The sequence below is a fragment of the Ranitomeya imitator genome, chromosome 2, assembly GCF_032444005.1.
Source record: "Ranitomeya imitator isolate aRanImi1 chromosome 2, aRanImi1.pri, whole genome shotgun sequence".
NCBI classification, from domain to species: Eukaryota; Metazoa; Chordata; class Amphibia; order Anura; family Dendrobatidae; genus Ranitomeya; species Ranitomeya imitator.
This window is the reverse complement of record NC_091283.1, coordinates 405,344,056-405,352,392: the sequence shown is the minus strand read 5'-3', so window position 1 is coordinate 405,352,392 and position 8,337 is coordinate 405,344,056.

The following is an 8,337-nucleotide window of genomic DNA, read 5'->3' as shown; positions in this document are numbered from 1 at the left end:
GAGGTCTTGGGAGGACAGGAGATTACGTGAGGGAAGATATCGGGAGATTAGTTCAGAGATATATGGAGGAGACAGGTTGTGGATGGCTTTGTAGGTCAGTATTAGTAATTTGAACTGGATACACTGAGGGAATAGGAGCCAGTGAAGAGATTTGCAGAGGGGGGAAGAAAAGGAGTAGCGAGGAGAGAGATGAATTAGTCGGGCAGCAGAGTTAAGGATGGACTAGAGAGGAGCAAGGGTGTTAGCAGGGAGGTCTTAGAAAAGGAGTCACATCTGTGGCTTGCCTATTCCACATCTACTTTCTAAGCTATATATTTTCATAGCTCCTGCATGAAACGCGTCGACTGTTGCACTATCGTGTTTTTTAAAGGGACTCTGTCACCTGAATTTGGAGAGAACAATCTTCAGCCATAGGGGCGGGGTTTTTGGGTGTTTGATTCACCCTTTCCTTCCCCTGCTGGCTGCATGCTGGCTGCAATATTGGATTAAAGTTCATTCTCTTTCCTCGGTAGCACACGCCTGCGCAAGGCAATCTTTCCTTGCGCAGGCGTGTACTATGAAGGACAGAGAATGAACTTCAATCCAATATTGCAGCCAGCATGCAGCCAGTGGGTAAGGAAAGGGTGAATCAAACACCCGAAAACCCCGCCCCTATGGCTGAAGATTGTTCCCTCCAAATTCAGGTGACAGAGTACCTTTAAACTTTACCTTTTCATGTTTTAATCTACAAATAAATGTGATGTTTTAATGAATTTTGTGATTGATGGATTTCCCCCTTTTTTATGCTAAAAAACAATTTTATAACTGCAGTGGCAATATACTACTTGGTGGGTGACTAGTTGTGGGAGACATTGTTTTCCCCGAACTAGTCATCCCACTAATCATGTGGGGGTGAGTAACATGATTTACAAAAGCAGCACCACCACTGGCTTTTTGTAAATCTCTATCGCTCTGACAATGCGCACTAAGTTGGATATATGCACCCTGGCTTCAATGCACATGGCCAGGGAGGCGACAGTGACGCAGAATTCAGACTGCCGTTACCACCAACTCGTTGCAAATTTCTGCCTCCTGACAATGTGAAGTAAGTCAAGTTTTCCCCTCCTGCGTCTTCAGGGCACAATGTTCATGCACACAGGGTGTAATAGCATGATTAGTAGAATGACAAGTCTAGGAGAAACAAGACCCCAACGACTAGTAATCCACTAATTAGCACGTCACCACTGCAGTTCTAAAATTGCTTTTTACATTTGAAAATATCAATAAGACAAAAAAAGAGCTTGTAAGGAAGGGAATAAAGATAAATACATGCTGTGGGTTTCGCAAATCTGGGGAACCTGTAAGGTTTCCTTTTAGTAAGTGTTCTCTCTGGTTATATGTTGACCCTTAGTAAATTAAAGACGTCATTTCATCTTGGCCTCATTCTTCCTTTCAATTTCTCTTCATTTTTATGTTGGATTGGATCCTAGTCACGTAACACTCTTTACTCTTGGATTGGATCCCAGTCTTCATGAGCTGACAGATTAGATATTAACCATTATTGTGTTGTTGTTTTTTTCATTTTTTCAGATATAAAGGTAAAAAAACAAAAGCATACAAACCCAAATTGAATATACAAGCAATTTGTAGTCTGACTTGTGGCCCCATAAGAAGGATAACAGGAGACCCCCTCTACATACATGTCTGTAGTCTAGTGCAATATTCTGGTCTGGGGTCTGTATAAATATAGGAGTTCAGTATAGGATTTGTATTCTTCTGTAATGTGGTCTAAGGTCTCTCTCACTTTAGGGGATCTAGTCACTAAGATTATCCAAGGGTTCTGATATGTATTTGTCTGGAGGATCTGGTCTAGGGTCGTTATTTATTTTTTAGTCTGGTCTTCAATCTGTATTAGTTTAAGGAATGTGGTGACTGTGATAATTTATGGGATACGGTCTGGGGTCTGATAAGGGATCTAGTCTTTGGGTACCGTCACACTATACGATTTACCAACGATCACGACCAGCGATACGACCTGGCCGTGATCGTTGGTAAGTCGTAGTGTGGTCGCTGGAGAGCTGTCACACAGACCGCTATCCAGCGACCAACGATGCCGAGGTCCCCGGGTAACCAGGGTAAACATCGGGTTACTAAGCGCAGGACCGCGCTTAGTAACCCGATGTTTACCCTGGTTACCAGCGTAAAAAAACAAACAAACAGTACATACTTACATTCCGGTGTCTGTCCCTTGCCGTCTGCTTCCCGCACTCACTGACTGCCGGCCGTAAAGTAAAAGCACAGCGGTGACGTCACTGCTGTGCTCTGCTTTCACTTTATGGCCGGCAGTCAGTGAGTGCGGGAAGCAGACGGCAAGGGACCTGACGGACACCGGAATGTAAGTATGTACTGTTTGTTTTTTTTTACATTTACGCTGGTAACCAGGATAAACATCGGGTTACTAAGCGCGGCCCTGCGCTTAGTAACCCGATGTTTACCCTGGTTACAAGCGAACGCATCGCTAGATCAGTGTCACACACACCGATCTAGCGATGACAGTGGGAGATCCAGCGACAAAAGAATGTTCCAAATGATCTGCTACGACGTACGATTCTCAGCAGGATCCCTGATCGCTGCTGCGTGTCAGAAACAGCGATATCGTATGGATATCGCTGGAACGTCACGAATCGTAAAGTCGTAGCGACAAAAGTGCCACTGTGTGACGGTACCCTTTGGCCTGTATTTATTTTACAGCATGGTCTGGGGTCTGATTTAGTTTGTGGGGTCTGATGACTGGTTATCCAGGGAAGTCGGGTTCTGATCTCCAGTCTGTTTTTCTAGAAGGTGTGATTTAGGGTTTGTATATATTTTAGAGTCTGGTCTATGGTCTTTATTAGTTTCAGCGGTCTGATGACTGTGATAATCTACTGAGTATGAACTGGAGTCTATTTTTTAGGGTATCTGGTGACTGAGGTTACTTAGAGTTGTTTCTGGTTATTTAAGGGGTTCTACACCTACACATTGCACTTATACCTACAAGAGTTCCAGCTAATTTCTTTGGTTTTGCTATAGATTTTTGTATTTTGTATATACAGGGGTGTGGATCCTCCTTTCTATGTATTTAGTCTATATAGCTTTCCATGGGTATTGTCTGGGGTCTTTTTATGTTTAGAGGTCTCGTCTAGAGTCTATATTTGTCTAGGGGGTCTGGTATGGGGTCTGCATTAGTTTATGTGGTGTGGTGACCGTGATCATCTATTGGATCTGGTGTGGGGTTTATGTTTGTCTAAGGGGTCTGATCTACGGTCTGCATTAATTTTAGGGTCGGTCTGGAGTCTGTATTAGTTCAGAGTATCTGGTGACTGCGATTATGGGATCTGGTCTGGGGTCTGTATTAGTTCAGACTATCTGGTGACTGTGATTATCTATTGCACCTGGTCTTAGGTTTGTATTAGTTTACAAGGCTGGGTTATAAATTTATTAGGGGTCTGCAGGAAACCTGCAACATCAAGCCTCATGTATTCGCATAGAAGAAAGTAAAGATATCTGTCTAATATGCATACTGTTCATTTTTTGTGCCGCTCTAGTTAGTCCAACAATAATATCCACCCTTGTTATCAAACCCACACACATTTAACTATATAACAGTAACACAAACAGTTTTAGCAAAGCTGAAGTTGTTTTGCAAGTGATTGTGAAATTCCTCCTCCCTTAAAGAATAACCTTCTTTTTATATTTCTTGAGTCAATAGTGCACTATATAGGAAATATATATATATCTTTGTACCGTGTTATCCAGTAGATAGAAAAATATTTAGAACTAGCTGAAGAGCCCGGCGTTGCCCGGGCATAGTAACTAACTTTGGTTAGTTATAACAAATTATAATAATTATCCTCCATCCCATAGTCCTGTGCCCATATACCCATCATACATATCCTCCATCCCATAGTCCTGTGCCCATATACCCATCATACATAATCACCATCCCATAGTCCCATGCCCATATACCCATCATACATAATCTCCATCCCATAGTCCCATGCCCATATACCCATCATACACATCCTCCATCCCATAGTCCCGTGCCCATATACCCATCATACATAATCACCATCCCATAGTCCCGTGCCCATATACCCATCATACATAATCACCATCCCATAGTCCCATGCACATATACCCATCATACATATCCTCCATCCCATAGTCCAGTGCCCATATACCCATTATGACATCATCTTCACCATAGCAACCATTATGACATAACCATCACCATTACAACCTATTATGACATAATCGTCACCATGGCAACCATTATGACATCATCTTTGCCATGGCAACCTTTATGATATCATTGTCGCCATGGCAACAATTATGACATCATGACCCCGTCATGTGATCGTGGGTCACCGATGGGTTGGTATGACATCCAGAGGCCTCCAGGAGACATCTATGGTTGTCACTGCCGGATTGCTATGAGCGCCGCCCGATGGTAGGCGCTCATAGCAAGTCAGCATTTCTGCTACATACAGGCGACCTGATCATCGCCTGTATGTAGCAGAGCCGATCGGGATATGGCATCTTCTAGTCTCCCATGGAGGCTATTGAAGCATGCCAAAAGTAAAAAAAAATGTTTTTAAAAATATTACAAAAATAAAAATATAAAAGTTCAAATCACCCCCCTTTCGACCCATTCAAAATAAAACAAAAAAATACACATATTTGATATCACCGCATTCAGAATTGCCCGATCTACCAATATAAAAAAAGAATTAACCTGATTGCTAAACAGCGTAATGAGAATAAAAGTCAAAGCGCCAGAATTATGTTTTTTTGGTCGCTGCAACATTGCATTAAAATGCGATAACGGGCGATCAAAAGATCGTATTTCCACCAAAATGGTATCATTAAGAACATATCCAGAAAGACTTGGCACTCAAAGGAATTGTGTTGAAAAGAAAAGTTCCATTTTATTTTGCATACAGAAGTTTGAACGTTTTCGGTCTGAACTTAGACTTTCATCAGAGACTTATGTATTTTCTCTATTGCTCTGAAATATTTTTACAAGCTGCAGTGGTCACATCATTCCGCAGCTATGATTAAAGTTGCTGAACCCAATGATTGGTTGAAATGATCAAGCGTGTTGTAGTGGGGACATCACCACCGCAGCCTGTAAACATAGCCAAGAAGCATCGCTGGACCTGGATCGATGAGTAACTATGATTTTATTAATTCTCTCTAGTGCAAGTCTATTGACAAACTATATAAAACATTAAAATGGAAAACCCCTTTAAGTGGAGTGGGACCATACACAGCTCTGTACCTGAATGGAAACATCGATTTGGCATATCCTCTGGATATTTTCTATAAATGTATTTTACGGAAATACCCTTTTGATAATACATTTACAAAAAATGTCAGAAATTACCTTGAAGGGATACTAATTTCAAAATATGGCAGAATACGACAAATTTGATAAAAATAAAATAAAATGGAAAATAATTTTCTGTTCTATAGCTTGAAAAAGACATTGTGAAATATTGTAGTTATTCACAAAGTACTGACACCCAGAGGCCAAAGAAGCCGTCAGTCTTCTAGGAAGGAAGCAGTCCTCAGTCTTCTACCAGCATCCAGTGAATAGAATTAGGAGATTAGAGGGAATATATTTAAGAAAAAAATAAAAGAAATAATGTGTAAAGAGAATTAAACACTGAAAAGTGTTTATTATGATGAACGTTGACATAGTAAAAAAATCTTTACTCACCAATTGAAACCTCAGCAGCTCCCGCAATGATGTTTCGTTGATGTCTACGGACTTTGTTTACTTTCCTGCAGTGATGACATCACGTACATGCATGTGACCATGGCATCCAATCACTAGCCTCACTACATCCATGTGACTACTGCAGTAAGCAATCAATCTCACCAAAGATGCTACCAAAAATGGAACAAAAGGAAATAAGAGAACATTGATGACTACTGAAGCTTTGGCTCTAGAGCAGTGTTCCCAAACTCCGGTCCTCAAGAGCCACCAACAGGTCATGTTTTCAGGATTTCCTTAGAATTGCACAGGTGATTGAATGCTTGCTTGTCCAGGTGATGCAATTATCACCTTTGCAATACTAAGGAAATCCTGAAAACATGACCTGTTGGTGGCTCTTGAGGACCGGAGTTGGGGAACACTGCTCTAGAGCATAGGGGACACTGATCAGAGTTTTTCAATTTCATTCTTTTTTTACACAATTTTTCTACTTGACTTTTTGAAATCCCAAACCACTCCCTGTAATATGTCTCTTTTTTTAAAGATTTCTTACAAATTTCTTAGTTTAAGGAGCTCTAGAAGATTGACAATCCCTGGGGGCTAGGGCTGGTGATATTACTGTACCTCCCACAAATTCCAAATTCTTTTGCCTTAATGGAAAACAAAATCTCTTGTGCTACGAAAACATTGTGCTGAGCATTTGTCTTAAAATGAAAGTCTCATTAGAAAATGATCTCAAATTTACATCAACTTTTTAGTTGAATCATATTTTACTGTAATAAAAAATTATTTCCTAGTCCTAGGTGGCTGGAGTCTCGAGAGCTTTAATTTCCATATCTCTCTCACACAGATCTGGTCTAGCTTTCAGTATTACAAAATACATGGCTGCTTTTTCCTGAAAATGGATCTAGATCTGTCAATGGGTTACCTCTGGTATTGCAGCTTAGTTTTATGTATGGCAAATGTTGGGTGAGCATGTGTAGGAAGATGGATCGGGCTAGTGGTCCCTTTTGCGTATCTGGGCCGGAATTGTCGGGGCTGTCACCATTGTTGCCGGGGGAAAGACTTTCTGACCGGAGCAGTCCTTTGCACCTGACTGTTGGGGGTGATATGACGTAAAAGGGCCTGAGCGTGTGAGAATGGGGCTTTAGGTGGGTACTCAGTGTGTGCTACAAGAGAAGGTTGATTCCCTCTCTGCTGACCGATGCCAACTGACAATGCCGAGTGATTTGATTACGGCCCCCTCTCAGACAGACTGTGTATCTCAAGGGAATATTTCCATGCTACCCTCTGACCTCAACAGTACTATCCGGTCTGTACCGCTGACAACTTCAGACATGCAACACAGTACCGATCCTACGGTGTACGCTGAATGCAGTAGTGAGACTGCGGCCTCCGCTCCGGGACTTTGTACATCACCTGCGGTGCTTCAGACTTGCTCGTGGACAGCACCCCATTCCAGGACCAGGAGACCACATGTAGGAAAGTCAGGATACTTTGCCGCCGTGCAGAGACAGTGCTTCACTTATCTTCAGGACCGGCTCAGAGACTTCTCGCGTCATCTACGGCGCCATCATGGGATTTTCCAGCCTCCACCTTCCAGGAACCAGAGACTGATAAGTTACCGTAACTTGTTATTTGACCCTCTGTTATTACCCTGTTACTGTTAACACTTTGTGTTTTCTACATATTTTCACTCCCTATACTCCCTGTGTGGAGTTTTACTGCTGAATTAACTATATATAAAAACCCGTTAACTCTTGCTCTGTCTTCTGCTTGTCACTGCATCCCTCATGCCTGCTAGAACCTCACACATGTATGGAGCTGAGCCTGAACCACACAAAGCAGGGCTTTGATAATATAGGAGGCACCTCTCTCTGTCAGCAGCAATAGGATATTGCTCCAGTCCATGCTATTTAACAATTTAAATGCCACTTTCAATTCCTGATGGGGACATTTAAGTGTTGTGATCTGGGGCAAGGAACCTTACAGATGCCCATTGGCATCCACAAAATGTGATTGCAGAATTCAAAGGATTGAAGCCTTCATACAGGTCATCGATGGAAAATTAGAAAAGTAATGGTGACACAAACCAAATGTTTTTGTAAGAAATTATTTTTTTTTCCACCAGTAAAGTAGTAAATAAATTATATAAGTTTGGTATTGTTGTCATCATAATGTCCTGGAGAAGCATGTTGCAGGTCATTGTAACTGCACATTAAACAATTTATAATTGTTTTTTGCATCCCCTTTGGATAAAGTTAAAGGTAACCTGCCCCAGCCCCCGATCTGACCTAAAAGATAAGAAAAATAAGTTATATTATACTCACACGGGGGGCGGTCCGGTCCAATGGGTGTTGCAGGTCCGGGTCCCGGCGCCTCCCATCTGCTTGCGAAGCCGCCCTCCTGCTTCTTCAACAGTCCCCGGCATCGACGCTCCTGCACAGGCGTACTTCTCTGCCCTGTTGAGGTGCGCAGGCGCTGGGTCTCTCTGACCTTTCCCTGTGCCTACGCACTGCAGTACTTTACTCTGCCCTCAACGGACAGCTTTTAAAAATGTAACATTTAAAATGCAGCGTTTAAATAGTCCATATGACGTT